The sequence below is a fragment of the Podarcis raffonei genome, chromosome 2, assembly GCF_027172205.1.
Source record: "Podarcis raffonei isolate rPodRaf1 chromosome 2, rPodRaf1.pri, whole genome shotgun sequence".
Taxonomy (NCBI): domain Eukaryota; kingdom Metazoa; phylum Chordata; class Lepidosauria; order Squamata; family Lacertidae; genus Podarcis; species Podarcis raffonei.
The window spans coordinates 2,687,673-2,705,206 of NC_070603.1; the positions used below are offsets into that span (position 1 = coordinate 2,687,673).

General features: G+C 44.0%; 2 protein-coding genes across 2 annotated transcripts in view; one reads left to right on the plus strand and one right to left on the minus strand.

Annotated features, from left to right (window-relative positions):
- NCKAP1L (NCK associated protein 1 like) overlaps positions 1–17,446 on the minus strand; it is a 102,579-nt gene extending 85,133 nt beyond the window's left edge. The window contains exon 1 of the mRNA XM_053370001.1: positions 17,413–17,446. The gene's annotated coding sequence lies outside the window, so the exon portion shown is untranslated. The remainder of the gene's footprint in view (positions 1–17,412) is intronic.
- Positions 1–17,534, plus strand: part of LOC128404428 (gametocyte-specific factor 1-like) — a 148,510-nt gene that overhangs the window by 33,696 nt on the left and 97,280 nt on the right. The window lies entirely within an intron of this gene.

Consider the following 17,534-nt stretch of genomic DNA (forward strand, 5'->3'; position numbering starts at 1 on the left):
CCCACCGCAGTGCATTATGGGATGCATTTGTTCTTCATCCCTCAATGAATGGTGTTATAGAAATAGGGGGGGGATCTACCTAAATACTAGGATTTTGATTGAATGTGATATGGATTAAAGTACAAAACTGTGTCAAGAAAGGGAATTCAGGATATTCCTGGGCTGCTGTATGCAAACCAGCCTGGCTGGTTAGGGGAAGAGCAGACCTGTTAGCATTACAAAAAGGTGTTGATGGGCCATAGAAGGATTCTTTGGCCTGGGGAGTCAGATGTCACAAAGGTTGCTGGGGTAACTGTGTGTTTGAGGGTCAGGAAAAGGGAGATTTGAAACAAGGGTTTCTGGACAGAAGAAGGAGGAAGTAAGGGGGAGATCCATTTTGGAGGAAAGTTCCTTGCACTTCTGTGAGCCATGCTGTAAGATCTGGACTCCATCCGTGCAGACTGTAAATAGGTGACTAAACTCTATTTCTTAAAGCACGCCAGTCTCAGACATGTCTTCTATTCTCCAAAGGACACAAACTCTGTGTGTGCACCTGTGGCCTCATGAAATCTGGCCACTGCTTGGGGGAGAAAGGGGCAGGCTTTTGTAAGAGTACTTTCCTGCTCAACATACATTCCAGAAACCCAAAGTCCATTGTGTGCATAGGCATTTGTTTACCTGTTCATATACCAGATTTGCACAAAAGAACAGTAAAAAACCTTTAAAAGCTATGTATACCTCCAAACCAGGAAACCTGAGGTCCATTGTGGGCATGTATTTGGGCCTTAAGGCAGTCAAAAACCTGCTGCTTCCTTTCCTGCCTGCTGCACTTGCAAGGACAAATTTTAATTTTCAATACAACTGTTTTGTGAAAAAGAAGTTTTGCACAAAACAGCTGCTTTACGAATAAAAATAGTAAGAATGTACCTTCAGCAACAGCAGGTGAGAAAAGGGCAGGCTGCATCCTTTCTTTTGGGCTGATGGAAACAAAATAGAAGTAGGGGGATATGACACTCAGAAGGCACCCAGAAAAATGTCACCACATGGGGGCGGGGAGTCACCCACACAATTTGCTTCAGTGCATCCACAGTCATGCAACATGCAATTTTATATTGGATTTTCTTCCCTTACATGATTATTTGTGGATCAGAAAAACCTGAATTTAATGAGGAGGTAAGTGCAGACTGTCAATCGGATGAGGGTGTCATATGTGTGCTGCAAAAAGACTAGCAGCTTCAAATCCACATTAAACTGCAGTGAGGAGAGGATGAGTGCTTAGAATTATTTAGCTTTTAATTCATTCGAAGCATTCGTGTTGAAATGAAGATGTTTAGGAGAGATTGTATGTACTGTATTCAGTAGGACTTCAGACTTCAGATATGTTCACATTACCACCTACTCTGCGCCCAGTGCTAGTTTTGGAAGCTGCATCCACACAACTTTAGCCGTTATCCATATTGATCCTATAGTTTGACCAATACTGCCATTTCTCAAACCAGCCTCAATTTAACATTAAACTGCATTCACTTCACAAATGTTTGAGACAGCTGCAGCACATGCCCAGGTGAACACACATGAGCAGGTAACAATAGAAGTTGGGGTGGTTGCAGGGGGAAGGATCACAAAGGTCATTTATGTTAGATGAAGACATTCCCCACCATGCAAAGACAGCATGAAATGCACTGTGGGAGTGTGTGACTTTGATGCATCTAAGCCACTAACATGAACATACTTTTAATTAAGATTTAATTAAGTCTAAATTCACCCATTCAATCTTGAGAACAGAAGACTTTCACCAGAGCCACCAAATTCTTCCCTGTCACACCCCCATTGCACCTACGGTCCCAATTCTGCTGCTGTTGCTGCTTCCATTTATCACATAAAAACTACCTTCTAACATCACGCTTTTGTCTTTGAACCAGTCACTTTTTTAGACTCAAAAGCACAACAAAAACCCCAGCAGCTTGTTCCAAGTTGCCTTTTTAGCTGCAAGTCCCAACTACTTCCCATCCAAAATTGTGTTAGGTCTTGCATCCAGTTCTTGGCTATCTGAGAATTTAGAAACTGGGTGAGAATCTGCCAAACCTCTAGACAACACTCCCACCATGTGGCCAGAGGAAACTTTGTCATTGATTAATCAAATGTGAGTGGTCAATCTAATTCAACAACTCTCTAAAGTAAAAGACTTTTGTTTAAATGTAATTCTTCTTACAAAGTCCTCCTGTCTATGAGGCATTTGCATTTTTAAATTGCACCACCAGCAGGCTCTCTGCAAGAGAGAGTGAGCATTCTTAAAACCAGTGAAGTGGAAAAGAGGAAAATTACTGAATGCAGACAGCAACCCCCCTGTAATTTTACTTTGACATACGCCTGTCAAGATTCTTTCCCCGTGTTTCAGATTTTATTGAATTGCAACACAAGCCTGAGAGAAAGTGCACCACAGCAAGAGAGCAATTCACTCTCCACGGCCGATCTTTTCATTTGCTCAGGGGATTTATCTGTAACCTTGAGAAGGTCAAAACCAATAGCTCAAGAACAGCAAAAGCATTTTCACTTTTTGTAGGGCTGCTGAACTATCTCATTTTCTTACCTATCCTCCTTTGCCCAATGACCAAATCTCATGGCTGTACTTCTGCTCAGATTAAACATCTCTCACATGCTCCTTCATTGGTAACAGCACCTTAAGAAATCTGAAATATAGAAAGGAACTCAACACCACCCTAAGGCAATTTCTCTCTCCGGACAAGCATTTCAGCTTACCAGATGGAAACATCCTTCCCCTGCCTGCTGTTCTGGGGACTCTCCTGACCTGGACCATAAAGAAGGCTGATCGCCGAAGAATCGATGCTTTTGAATTATGGTGCTAGAGGAGACTCGTGAGAGTCTCATGGACTGCAAGAAGATCAAACCTATCCATTCTTAAGGAAATCACTGGAAGGACAGATCCTGAAGCTGAGGCTCCAATACTTTGGCCACCTCATGAGAAGAGAAGACTCCCTGGAAAAGACCCTGATGTTGGGAAAGATGGAGGGCACAAAGAGAAGGGGACGACAGAGGACGAGATGGTGGGACAGTGTTCTCGAAGCTACCAGCATGAGTTTGACCAAACTGCGGGAGGCAGTGGAAGACAGGAGTGCCTGGCGTGCTCTGGTCCATGGGGTCACGAAGAGTCGGACACGACTAAACGACTAAACAACAAATTGTACCGCTTGTGTGGTTGTAAACAACCAGCAAGGTAGCCAGATGCAAGAGAGGAGGCTCTTAAATCTTTGGTATAGTTGTGTCAAAGGGGATTTCAGCAGGTGCTACTTCTGTCATACAAATTATAAAAGGTGTAAGAGTCTTCCTCTTTTGCAGCTGGGTAGTCTATTGCCTTTTCAGCAAAATTATTTTCCCAATCATTTTTGCCTAAAGAAGGCAAGCTTCAACTTCCAGCAAAGCCATGAATTCATTAAGTAGCCTTTAGTAGCCACCATTTTGCATCCTTGCTATCAGATGTGAGCACTGGATATAACAGCAGTTTCTCATATAATTAAGAGTTTTTATCCAGGTATCTGCGCTGTGCATTTAAGTTTTTTTGTGCAGCAGGGCACAAGGAATTTCACCACTTGTGCAGCATAAACTGGAGACTTCCTAGCCAGGGAAGCCAGCATTTTTGGACCCGTGAGCATTTGCAAACTGAAGAAACTGGCATGGACATCACACACACAATTACACATTGAAACCCCAATTTTATTGGCTAAAATGATACTTTCAAGCTTGATTTTAGGAGACCCTGTGGGTGCAAGGAAAGGCCTCTGTATGCCCCCAGACACCATGTTGGCAGCCCTTGTTTTACCCAGAACAGATGGTTGTCTTGTCTCCTTAGTCCCTACCATCACATAATTTAAAGGCATAAAATCTATCTCCGGACACAGGCTAGAAACCTGACATAGGGTTGCTGTGGGGACAACATGGATCTTTAACACATTAAATACTATTTCAGCTCAAAATAAATAGAAAACCCTCCATGGTCTTTACAATAGACATTAGTCAGTAACATTCAGCCTTAACCTAATCCCTATTTTACATACAGTGAAACTTGGCCAGGGCCAATGCTCTTTTCCTTAGGAAACCCAGGACTAAATGTTTTCACCTAGTTTTGTTTTTCACATTCTTTAGACTTTGCTATATCTATTATTTAAGGAGATGGTGACAAATCCCAAGGTGAGAAAACATGGATATAATTAGGCAAGCATGATCCAGGCTTCAATTATTAGGCATATCTCCTCATGACCTGTTTCTTTTGTGAAGACTCAGGGCCAGAAGGCACATCCTACAGCCTACAGCCTAGGCTCCTCTCCAGGACCGTTAGAGCACAGAGCACTTGAAAGCCCAGAACCACAAAAGCAGAGGTTTTCCCAAAGGGCAGCCATCTTACTCTCTTGCAGCAAAAGCCATTAAATGAGGATTGTGGCACCTTGAAAGACTTGGAAGTGTATTATGGCCTAATTAGCAAGCCTGGCCTAATGTACAGACATTATCAAGTGATAAGGCTGATTTCAGTAAATAAAGCAGAGCAAGCCATCAGTTTCATTCCTGCCTCCTCTGGTCAGTTAGCATACTTAACAGATGAGATGTTCCACAGCACAGGTGTTACCACAAAAAAGAGATTGCTTCTTGTCCTTATGTAAGGTACAAAGTTCTCAGTGCAAAGTGCAAAGGCAGGCCAAGGAATGATGCATGACATTTTGTTTGGTGTTTTCCAAACTAGGGGCTGCCACCCCTGCTCCCTCAGCTTGCCTACTTGGCAACCACTTTGCCAACCCCTGCTTATTTACATCTCACTTAAAGTTGCCATACATCCAGATTTTCCCGGATATATCCGGAATACCACAGTTGGCAGCAGTGTCTGGGTGGAAATCAGGAAAATGTCCGGGAAAATCCAAATGTATGGCAGTCCATGTAGGTAGTGCTGCTTATGCCATTTCCCCATAAAAATAGCTCAAAAACCGTATTTTTAAAAAGCAATTTTGCCCAAAAACAGTGTGATGCAGCAGCAAAAAAACTAATGCTATTCTAGGCTGCATCAACAGAAGTATAGTGTCCAGATCAAGGGAAGTCATAGTACCACTCTAGTCTGCCTTCGTCAGACCACACTTGGAATACTATGTCCAATTCTGGGCACCACAATTTATGATGAATGTTGACAAGCTGGAAGATGTGCGGAGGAGGGCAAACAAAATTATCAAGGGTCTGGAAACTAATCCTTATGAGGAACGGTTGAAGGAGCTGGGTATGTTTAGCCTGGGGAAAAAGAGACTGAGAGGAGATATGACAGCCATCTTCAAACATCTTAAGGGCTGTCACATGGAGGAGGGAGCATGCTTGTTTTCTCCTGCTCTTGAGGGCAGGATCCAAACCCATGGATTCAAGTTACAGGAAAGGAGATTCTGACTAAATATCACGAAGAACTTTGCGATGGCGAGAGCTGTGAAATGACAGTAAAACAGACTCCCTCGGAAGCTGGTGGACTCTCCTTCCTTGGGGGTTTTCAATCAGAGTTGGATGGCCATCTGTCACAGAGATTCCTGCATTGTAGGGGGTTGGACTAGATCCCTTTCCAACTCTCAGATTCTGTTATTCGAACTGTTTGAAGCTTGGCAACCCTATCTCACTCAATCACTCGCCTATGCCTTCACTGCTCACCCAAACCTGCCCCCCCCCAGCTGTGTAAAGTCCGCCAAAAATGAGTATTTTACCAAGTCATCTAATGTTGGCACTATGGTTACTACTCTTTCCTCTAGAAAGGTTGTTCAACAGCAGCAAAGCAGGCAAAAATTCAAGAGCAGCTGTTTTGCCAATACTGAGATGAAGGGACCTGTAAAACATTCACCCATTGAATGTCTTTTGTGCAATGAAGCTGTCAAACGCACAATACTCCACTACAATAATAATAATCGTGGGACCTGACAGCTAGAATTCTGAATAGAACGTATGGTTACATCATTGTAGCTAGTTTCTACTGATGGAGACTAGCCTAAAAAGGAGCAGGAAATAAGCCACTTATTTTAATGGAGGCAAAGACTTGTGAACTGTGTCTGAGCTAGTTTCACCTTCAACTGACAGGTTTTCAAAGGACCAAACAGAACAGTTTACACACCAACAGTCCCTCCTCACAATAAATGAAAGTAATGAATGAAGGCTGAGTTAGAGCTGTTCTCTTGAAAAGCTCTATCGAGTCTTTGATTGAAAATTCTATCTATTTGAGATGTGAGTTAATGATATTTACGGGCCATTGAGTAACAGTGCAAGCAATTTTACTGTGATTATTACAGCTTTAAAATGGATCGGGCATTTTGACGTGTCTGAAACAAATGGGAGGCAAGGATACTCTTATACAAAGCAATCAGAGAATGGGCATGCAGTAAACTAAAAAGACAGCTTCACACACACAGAGGTTTAAAGAAAAAAAAGGTGCAGGTGAGAAGACAGATGCAGCTGTTCCAAGAAGAGTACTGTACAAAAGAACTCTTCTATAAATGTGTGGCTGTCTTACATTTTACTTATGGCCAAGGCTTTTCTCCACTTACAGAACAATTCTATGTCCGTTTCCTCAGAATTCTAAGTCTTCAATGCAATTTATTCCTGATAAACATGTGTAAGGCTGTTCCAACAAACCCTTGACACCCTTGTCCATATCCTCAGAAAAATGTCTTTATCCCTCACATGACACATTCAGATCACCCCACTTGGACTCCTAGGAGTGACCTTACCTCCTTTTCAGTCTCCATTATGCTCCATTTTTTAAACCTTTTGCCTGTATTCCCAGACTGACCCAACTTACTGCATTACTTCTGTTTTCTGGATCCCTTGACCATGTTCCTAAAATGCTCCTCTTCACCCACACCCTTGGCCATACCCCTGCTATGCAGTCTCGAGTGCAAATGAAGGCCAGCCAGGCACATTTTGCACCCAAGGCTGGTCAAGTTATACCCGAGACAAATCTTAGGTTGCCTCCCTAACCAAAATATTAGAAAAATGCTAATCTGGTGGTCTCCTTTCCTTCCCCACCCCTGGGCTAACTTTGTATCATTTAAGTATTTTAAATTTGTAAAATTGCCTCAGCAGAAAGGATTTAAGCCCAACAGCTAACTGAACAACTAGCCCTGCTGTCCTTTCACGGTGCCCAAAATGACACACAGCCCCAGGGCCGGATTTATGTATAGGCTAAGTAGGCTGAAGCCTAGGGCCTCTAGATCAAGAGGGCCTTGCCAGCCTGCCCGCTCCCCAGCACCGCAGACAGTCTTCCCTCTCCCAAAATTGTAAACCAAAGACTTCATGCGAGGGCAAGGGAACTCGGGCCTCTGAATCTAGGGGGCTTCGCCAGCCTGCCCGCTCCCCAGCACTGCAGTATCCCCTCTCCCAAAATTGCAAACCCAAGATTTCATGCGAGGGCATTTCTCCCCCATTTCAATGACATTTTGCTTCAAAAGGAAAGGCGGACTTGGACATTGTCTTCCTCCATAATCCTGTAAGGGAGAGGTCACGTACTCAACTTGGATACCACCCTCCCCCATGATCCTTGGGATATACAGTCAAGTACACAGCACCCCTCCCTTGAGGGAAACAATGAACATCCATTGATGGCAGGTACTTAGAATCATAGAATCATAGAATCAAAGAGTTGGAAGAGACCACAAGGGCCATCGAGTCCAACCCCCTGCCAAGCAGGAAACACCATCAGAGCACTCCTGACATATGGTTGTCAAGCCTCTGCTTAAAGACCTCCAAAAAAGGAGACTCCACCACACTCCTTGGCAGCAAATTCCACTGTCGAACAGCTCTTACTGTCAGGAAGGTCTTCCTAATGTTTAGGTGGAATCTTCTTTCTTGTAGTTTGGATCCATTGCTCCGTGTCCGCTTCTCTGGAGCAGCAGAAAACAACCTTTCTCCCTCCTCTATATGACATCCTTTTATATATTTGAACATGGCTATCATATCACCCCATAACCTCCTCTTCTCCAGGCTAAACATGCCCAGCTCCCTTAGCCGTTCCTCATAAGGCATCGTTTCCAGGCCTTTGACCATTTTGGTTGCCCTCCTCTGGACACGTTCCAGTTTCTCAGTGTCCTTCTTGAACTGTGGCGCCCAGAACTGGACACAGTACTCCAGGTGAGGTCTGACCAGAGCAGAATACAGTGGTACTATTACTTCCCTTGATCTAGATGCTATACTCCTATTGATGCAGCCCAGAATTGCATTGGCTTTTTTAGCTGCCGCGTCACACTGTTGGCTCATGTCAAGTTTGTGGTCAACCAAGACTCCTAGATCCTTTTCACATGTAGTGCTCTCAAGCCAGGTGTCACCCATCTTGTATTTGTGCCTCTCATTTTTTTTGCCCAAGTGCAATACTTTACATTTCTCCCTGTTAAAATTCATCTTGTTTGTTTTGGCCCAGTTCTCTAATCTGTCAAGGTTGTTTTGAAGTGTGATCCTGTCCTCTGGGGTGTTAGCCACCCCTCCCAGTTTGGTGTCATCTGCAAATTTGATCAGGATGCCCCTGAGTCCATCATCCAAGTCGTTGATAAAGATGTTGAATAAGACCGGGCCCAAGACAGAACCCTGTGGCACCCCACTAGTCACTCTTCTCCAGGATGAAGAGGAACCATTGATGAGCACCCTTTGGGTTCGGTCAGTCAGCCAGTTACAAATCCACTGAGTGGTAGCATAGTCAAGACCGCATTTTACCAGCTTCTTTACAAGAATATCATGGGGCACCTTGTCAAATGCCTTGCTGAAATCAAGGTAGGCTACATCCACTGTGTTCCCTTCATCTACCAGGCTTGTAATTCTTTTTTTTTTAATATTTTTTATTAAGGATTTTCTTGTTTTACAGAAGTGTAGTGCCTCGTATTTTTTTTTCTTCTTCCATGTAACATTTTTACAAATCCGTTTCATTTGTTGAGGCATTAGGGGGAGAAGAAAAAAGAAAGAAAAAGAAAGGGGGGTGGAGAGAGGGAAGATGGATGGGGGGTCGGGTGGCGGTGTTTCTATTATGTTTAATGTATGTAGAGTTTGGTGTCAGCGTTGCTTGTGTTGTTCACTTGTGTTCCTTTGGTGGTGAGAGAGGTTGGGGTTGGACTAGGGTGTGATTGTTTGCTTGTGATTGGCTGTGGTGATCTTTGTTTTTGTGTGTGAGTGAGGTGAGTGTGTGTTTTGGATCAGGTTAGCCATATTGATTTGTATGCTGTTGGTGGATTATTGTCATTGTCCTGTTGGGCTGTGTATGGGATAAAGGGGAGCCATACCGGGGTGAAGGCGTCTTCTTCTGTTTGTCCCCAAGTCAGTTTCAGTTTATTAGTTCCAGGCTTGTAATTCTGTCAAAAAATGAGATCAGCTTAGTCTGACATGACTTATTTTTCAGAAATCCATGCTGACTATTGGTAATCACAGCATTCCTTTCTAGGTGCTCACAGACTGTTTGCTTAATGATCTGCTCCAGAATCTTCCCTGGTATTGATGTCAGACTGACTGGGCGGTAATTATTTGGGTCCTCTCTTTTCCCCTTTTTGAAAATAGGGACAACATTTGCCCTCCTCCAGTCTGCCGGGACTTCGCCTGTTCTCCAGGAATTCTCAAAGATGACTGCCAGTGGTTCTGAGATCACATCTGCCAGTTCTTTTAATACTCTTGGATGCAGTTCATCTGGCCCTGGAGACTTGAATACATCTAGACTAGCCAAGTATTCTTGTACTATCTCCTTAGTTATTCTGGGCTGTGTTTCCTCTGCTGAATCATTTGCTCCAAATTCTTCAGGTCGGGCATTGTTTTCTTTATCGGAGAAGACTGAGGCAAAGAAGGCATTGAGGAGTTCAGCCCTTTCTGTGTCCCCTGTTTGCATTTCACCATCTTCTCCTCTGAGTGACCCCACTGTTTCTTTGTTCTTCCTTTTGCTACGAACATACCCATAAAAGCCTTTTTTGTTGCTTTTAACCTGCCTAGCAAGCCTGAGTTCATTCTGTGCTTTAGCTTTTCTGACTTTGTGTCTACACGTGCTGGCTATTTGTTTGAATTCCTCTTTGGTAGTTTCCCCCCTTTTCCATTTTTTGTACACATCCTTTTTTAATCTTAATTCAGTTAAAAGTTCTTTAGATAGCCACCCTGGCTTCTTTAGGCACCTTCCATGTTTCCGTCTCATTGGTATTGCCTGAAGTTGTGCTTTTACTATCTCCCTCTTAACAAACTCCCAGCCATCATGAACTCCCTTTCCTTTTAGAAATAGAAATAGAAATAGAAATATCTTTATTGTCATTGCCCCCTCTCAGGGACAACGAAATTACTTGACTGCTCCATAAAAACACTAATTAAAACAATACAGTATAATACAGCAAGGAAGATTAGATGACTTTCAAAGTCCAGGCTTCCCATTCAGGGCTGAGATTGCTCTGGAGAAGAAGCTGTTCTTAAGACGGCTCGTTCTTGTCTTCATCGTCCTGTATCTCCGTCCCGACGGCAGGAGCTCGAAGAGACAGTGACCAGGATGCGATGGATCTTTTACTATGTCCAGTGCCTTCCTACGGCACCTTGTGGCATAAATCTGCTCTAAGGTGGAGAGTGGGCAGCCAACAATGCTCTCTGCTGCCTTAACAACTCTGCACAACCCCATCCTGTCCTGGGTAGTACAGCTTCCGTACCACACACATAAGCCATAAGTGAGCACGCTCTCAATGGCACAGTGATAGAAGGCAAGCAGCAGTTTCTGCGGAAGATGGTTTTTCCTTAGAATTCTCAAAAAGTACAGTCTCTGCTGCGCCTTCTTCACAAGCCCCCTTGTGTTGACACTCCAGGACAGATCCTCTTGTAATTCAATGCCCAAAAATCTGAACGTTGTTACCCTCTCCACACAGACCCCATCAATCAAAAGTGGCTGGATATTTTAGTATTACTGTCCATGGGATCTCACCCAGCACTTCCCTAAGTTTTATGAAGTCGGCTTTCTTAAAGTCAAGAAATTGAGTCCTAGTATGCTTGGCTGCTCCTTTCCGCTGTATAATAAACTTCAGAAGAGCATGATCACTCGCGCCTAATGATCCTTCCACTTCTACCCCACTAACCAGGTCATCAACATTGGTTAGGACCTGATCTAAAATGGCTGTTCCTCTTGTTGCTTCTCCCACTTTCTGGACAATGAAGTTGTCTGCAAGGCCAGTGAGGAATCTGTTTGACCTTATGCTCTTGGCTGAGTTTGACATCCAACAAATATCCGGGTAATTGAAGTCCCCCATTACTACTATCTCCCTTCCTTTTGCATGCTTGGTCATCTGTTCCAGGAAGGCATCATCTATGTCCTCCGTTTGGCTTGGGGATCTATAGTAAACTCCCACAATGAGGTCCCTGTTATTCTTCTCTCCCTTAATTTTGACCCAAATGCTCTCACTTTGGCTTTGAGGTTCTAAATCTTGGATCTCTTCACAGGTATACACATCCCTGACATATAATGCCACTCCTCCTCCTTTCTTGTCTGGTCTGTTTCTCTGAAATAGATTGTATCCCTCCATTATTACATTCCAATCGTGGGACTTATCCCACCAGGTTTTAGTGATGCCTATTATGTCATATTTAGTTTGCTGTACCAAGAGCTCAAGCTCATCTTGTTTATTTCCCATGCTTTGCGCATTAGTGTACAGACATTGAAGTCCATTAATCATTCCCCCGTGTCTCTTATTTAAGGATTTTTTCCTCCCACCACTAGGTCTGCGTGCTGTTTGCTCCATTTGGTCTATGACATTTGGATGACCATCTTCATCAATTGATAGACTCCTACCTTCAGGAGCATTGTCTCCCTCCCCCACATTAGTCAGTTTAAAGCCCTCCTGATGAGGTTTCTGAGATTTTTTGCAAAAACATTCCTCCCAACCGTTGTGAGGTGCAGCCCATCGCTTGCCAGAAGTCCATCTTCAAGAAACTGCATTCTGTGATCTAAGAATCCAAACCGTTCCTGTTTACACCATTTGCGAAGCCAGTTGTTCACTTCCACTATTTTTCCCTCTCTCCCTGGGCCACGTCGTTCAACTGGAAGGACAGATGAGATGACAATTTGTGCATTTAATTGCTTCAATTTCCTGCCCAGAGCCTCATAATCTCTTTTGATCTTCTGGAGGCTATTGCTTGCAGTGTCATTGGTTCCCACATGAACCAAGAGGAAGGGGTATTTGTCAGTGGGTTTTATGATTCCTTGCAGTCGTTCAGTTACATCTTGGATCTTAGCCCCGGGGAGACAGCACACTTCCCGAGACATCTTGTCAGGCCCACAGATCACTGCTTCTGTTCCCCTCAGTAGGGAATCCCCCATCACCACTACACGCCTCCTCTTAGGTCTGGTTCTTCCGTGAGCTGTCCGTTCCAAGGTCGCCTGCACATTCCCTGAGGGCTGACTTTGCTGCTCGTCTTCATATACCTGATCGACTGTAATGAGGGAGAGATCCTCAAATGGAGTCTGCTCTTCGTCTTCCATGCTAGGGGAGAGGACCTCAAAGCAATTGTGTATTTCTAAACAATCAGAGCGAACCCTGGGCCTCTTACTTCTTTGAGTCACGTTTCTCCATATATCTGGCTCCTGTGTTGGTGAACTAGCCTCCTTCTCAGGGGAGTCCCCTATCTCCTCCTTGGTGTTGGGAACTTGATCTGATACCCAGGGCAAGTTGATAAACTTGGGTAACCTCACAACTCCTCTCCCTCCTTGTGACATAATGATGATGTATCAATGATGGTTCCGCATATGTTCTTACTCTGTGTGGAGACCTGTTTTGCAACAATAAAGACTGTGGTCTACTGACCACTCTTTTGCTCCTGTATTTGGTTGGAACTTCCTTCTTCTGTTAACCACAGAAATCTGCGGGGACTTTCGCCCTGACGAGTATCCTCACACCCCAGAATTTTCCATCTCAGAATCCAGAACCAGCAGGCCCAGAGAGTCAACAACCAGCTGTACAGCCTTCCTCAGCTCAAGGGTCAGGTCAGTAGTGGTACATGCTACACTTTAATCAGCGGGAGCGTGTGAGTGGAAGGCCGCATGGAGCAGATAAGACTACGCAAGCAAGCTCTCCCAAGTCTCTTCCATTCCTTCCCTCCTTCTTGGCTTGAACAGAGCAAGGCAAGCACACATGACTGGCACTGGCCTCACCCCTTCCAGGCAGAGAAGTCTATCTTTCACACTTCACAGAGCCCTGTTGGTGCCTGCAGCATGCACTGCAGATTGCCCACAGGCAGAGAGTGGCCTTGGGGACCAGGGAAGGCAGCAGTGGGAAGGGATCCTTGGAGGGATCCAGAACTACCTGTAGAAGGCAGGAGGCCAGGCTGCAGGTTGGTAACTGGACCTCATCCTGAGGGCGGACAGAAGTATAGGGATCAGTTCAGAGTCAGAGGAACTGCGTTTTGTCTTATTTTATTTGTGCCCGGTGGTGTTTTCCTTTTCTGTGTTTAATTTAAAGTGCCTTTTGTGTTTAAAATCCTGTTACTTGTAGACAGTTAAGAAAATATTTGTTCTTTGTTTAAAAGCCCAGTATAGTGCTGTGCCTACAGTCTCATCCGCTCTGCCCTCTACCAGTGCCTTAAGAAGGGTTCTGGGAGGGGCAAAGCCCAAAAATGTGCAAGTGCCAAGCCTCTAGGAGAAACACAAAGTTAGGGGTTCTCCTCTCCAAACCCCAGGAGTCAGCCAGAGGGGTCTCACTGCCCCTCAAGAAAGGCATAGGGAAGTCAGTGAGTGGTGGCAGCTACTGAAGAGTGACAGAAGCCCGAGTTTACCCAGTTGAAGATTAATTTTTATTCTTATTTTTAGATTCTAATCTAAGCATGAGTTAAAGATTTAAAAGTGGCGCTAGCAAGCGCAAGAGACAGAGACTCAGAAATACAATGATAATGAAGTTAAGACCAATCACTGCTTTTGTGCATCAACCACTCATTGAAGCAACAAGAGTGAGCAGTGAAGCTATTCAGTCTGAACCAGCTACAGGCATTCAACTAGACAAAAACCTCCCTGAAAGAGAAAAGTGAAGCAGGATGTGGAACAGCAAGCTCATGGGTAGGCAAACTAAGGCCCAGGGGCCACATCCAGCCCAATCGCCTTCTAAATCCAGCCCGCAGACAGTCCTGGAATCAGCGTGTTTTTACATGAGTAGAATGTGCCCTTTTATTTAAAATGCATCTCTGGGTTATTTGTGGGGCATAGAAATTTGTTCATTTCCCCCCCCCAAAAAATATAGTCTGGCCCACCACATGGTCTGAGGGATGGTGGACCGGCCCACAGCTGGAAAAGTTTGCTGACCCCTGAGCAAGCTAATTATGAGGAAGCACCGATACTAGCTCAAACTGAAAAAATAGAACTAATTCAAGAGTCACTTACTGGGCAGGGAGAGGCTAAAGAGCCACAAGAAAAGAATGTGAATAGTCAGATTTTGCAGTTCACACCTGATATGATAGCAGGCCAAGTCCAAGGTGTTCCGGATGCAGATAAAGATGATGCCAAACATATATCTACTGTACCAGATGTTGGTTTGTGGTCAGAATTATCACATGAGGAAGTATCCTACTGGGTAGAGAGGGGTTCCTCTCAAGTTCTGCATCTTTGTGGACCATTTTTAAATTCCAAACGAGTGTACAAAAAGTAGTCCAGGTTTTGCACAAAAGCTCTTTTTTATTCAACAAAAGCAAATGGGGAAACATATAGCTGAGAGTGGCTTGCATATTCTCCCTCAAAAGGGCATATTTTTTTGCTTTGTTTGTAAACACTTTCCAGACCTTGCATCTTCTTCCACAGCTTTAGCTAACAAAGGGTTTGATGACTGGCACAACTGCCATCTTATCCAAAGTCATGAAAACTCAGAGAAGCATAGGAATGCCATGTTGGCCTACCTGACAAGGAAGGCAAATGTTTACTTCCAAGCTAGAGGAACAAATAAAAGCAGAACAGCAGTACCGGCGGCATGTCATGGAGAGAATTTTTACTGTAATATGCACTCTTGTAGAACGAGGCTTACCATTCAGGGGAGATGATGAACACTTTGGATCGCCAAAGAATGGCAATTATCTTGGTCTTTTAGAACTAGTGGCAAAATTTGATCCATTTTTACATGCTCATATCAATTGGTATGGACATTCTGGATCAGGCATTCCCTCTTATTTGTCAAAAACTGTATGTGAGGAAATTGTTCAGCTCATGGCAAAAAAAGTTAAGGTTGCAATTCTGGCTGATGTGAGAAAGGCTGGATATTTCAGCTTTTCAGTAGATTCCACTCCTGACATTTCACATACTGATCAGCTGACTTTAATTATCAGATATGTATCACCTGAAGAAGGTTTGCCAACTGAGAGATTTTTAACTTTCCTTGAGCTAAAAGACCACTCAGGAGAAAGCATGGCTGATTTAGTATTCAACTATTTTACTACTGAGCTTGAAATTGACTTTAGAAAATGCCATGGGCAGTCTTATGACAATACTGCCAACATGGCTGGCAAGTACAATGGTATGCAGCCAAAAATCATTAAAAAAAAACAATTTGCAAAATTTATTCCATGCGCAGGTCACTCTTTAAATCTGGTGGGCCGTTCAGCTGTGGATTGCTGCCTTGATGCAGTGAACTGTTTTGGCATGATCAATGAAATTTATACCTTCTTTTCATCCTCCACAAAGAGATGGGCAGTTCTAAAATCATTTTTGCCACCTAAGTTTAAAGTGCGTAAATATTTGTCAGACACTAGGTGGGACGCACACGCAAAAGCCACAGAAGCTGTTTTGGAAAGTTACAGTGCTATCACCAATGCCCTCAGTCATTTGTACTCTGATGTTAAGGGTAAGGGGGAGACCAGGTTCCAAGCTAACAATCTTTTGCAGAAAATGAAAGAACCGGAATTTGTGTTTATGCTGCATTTTTGGACCCGTGTGCTAGGTCATTTTCACAAGGTCAGCAAAGCCCTTCAGAAATCAGACCTGTTACTGAGTTCTTGTGCAAGTTTGTACAGTTCACTCCTGGATTTTTTAAGGAAAATTAGAGATGATTTTGATGAGCTTGAGAAACAAGCAAAAGCCACCTTGCCAAATGTCAACTACAAAACAAAGAGACAAAGAGTGAGGGAAAGGCAAAGAAATGACAGAAGTGCACCTGATGCCTTAGATGCACTATCTTCCAAGAGATACGGTAGGTTTAGAATAAAATCCTTTATTCCTATATTAGATGCACTTGAAGCCAATTTAAAAAGTACTGCGTACAGTGATATTGCACAATTGTTTGCCATTCTTGCTAATTTGAAGCATCTAAGCAAGGTGTTGAACTGTTGATGGAAGCATACCCAGAAGATATTGACCTGAAACTTATTGATGAACTTTTGGACTTTCACCTCTACGTGACATAAAGCCATAGGCTTACAGCAGAGCACTCTCTGTCTCATTCAGACCTTTACCAAATTATACACAAGGAAAAAATTCAGATGGCCTTTCCTAATGTGGAAGCAATCTTGCGGCTATTTCTTAGCCTTATGGTCACTAACTGCTCAGGAGAGAGGAGTTTTTCAAGACTCAAAAGAATTAAAAATTAATTAAGGGCCACAATGTCTCAAGAGAGGTTGTCCGCACTGAGCATTCTGTACACTGAAAGTGACAAACTTAGACAAACAAATTTTAATGAAGTTTTGGATGATTTTGCTATGTGAGGAAGGCTAGGAAAAAAACATTTTAGCCTTACTGTATTTGATGGTTGTAGTTTACTTCCATTTTAAAACTGACTTTTTAATGACAGCATAAAGTAGATTCTAAAAGTGCCACACTATCAGGTAATCATGATCATATTATTTACACTTCCCAGGCAATATAATTTGTAAACTCAAGGTGTTTTTTTAAGGATAACATTACAACTTCGTTTTCCTAAAAATGTATGCTTATTCCACAACAGGTTTACAAAGTTCAGTAATTGCAAAAGTTTTTCAGTGTTAATTCTATGCATTCTTAAAAATCACCATGGTATTTAAGTTAAGAATAACATATTATGTCCTTTGGAGGAGAAATTGAGAATTTCAGAATTTTAAATACCCATCATCATCCTTCTCTTCACTCAATTTTGTTTATAACACTTCCACGTTCTTCTAGTCGTGAGGGTGGGGGTGGGGGGAGGGCCGCTCTTCATCTAAATCCGGCCCTGCACAGCCCCCCCCCCGCCCAGGGCTGCCCTCAGGCGATGGTGGGATCCGCACAAACAGCAGATCCCGAGGGAGATTTGTATCCCCCCCCCCCGCTGGGCGCTTCCCTCAGGCGCCGGCTTTGCTCTGCCTACGGGACCCCCCCCCCCCGCTTCACGCCCCCTCAGAGCATCCACGCCTTTGACGTCCCTCCAGCGAGTTAGGCAAGGAAGACCCCCCACGAGGGGGCGCCACTTGGATGGCCCACGAAGGGCCGCTTCTCACCTAACATCCCTTCTGGGCATCAGCGGGAGCCGCCTGCTCAAAGCCTCCCTTCGCCTCCGGCGCCCCCTCCCGCCGGGGCTGCGCGCGAGCCGGGGGGGCGGGGCCCAACTGGCGCCGCGAGG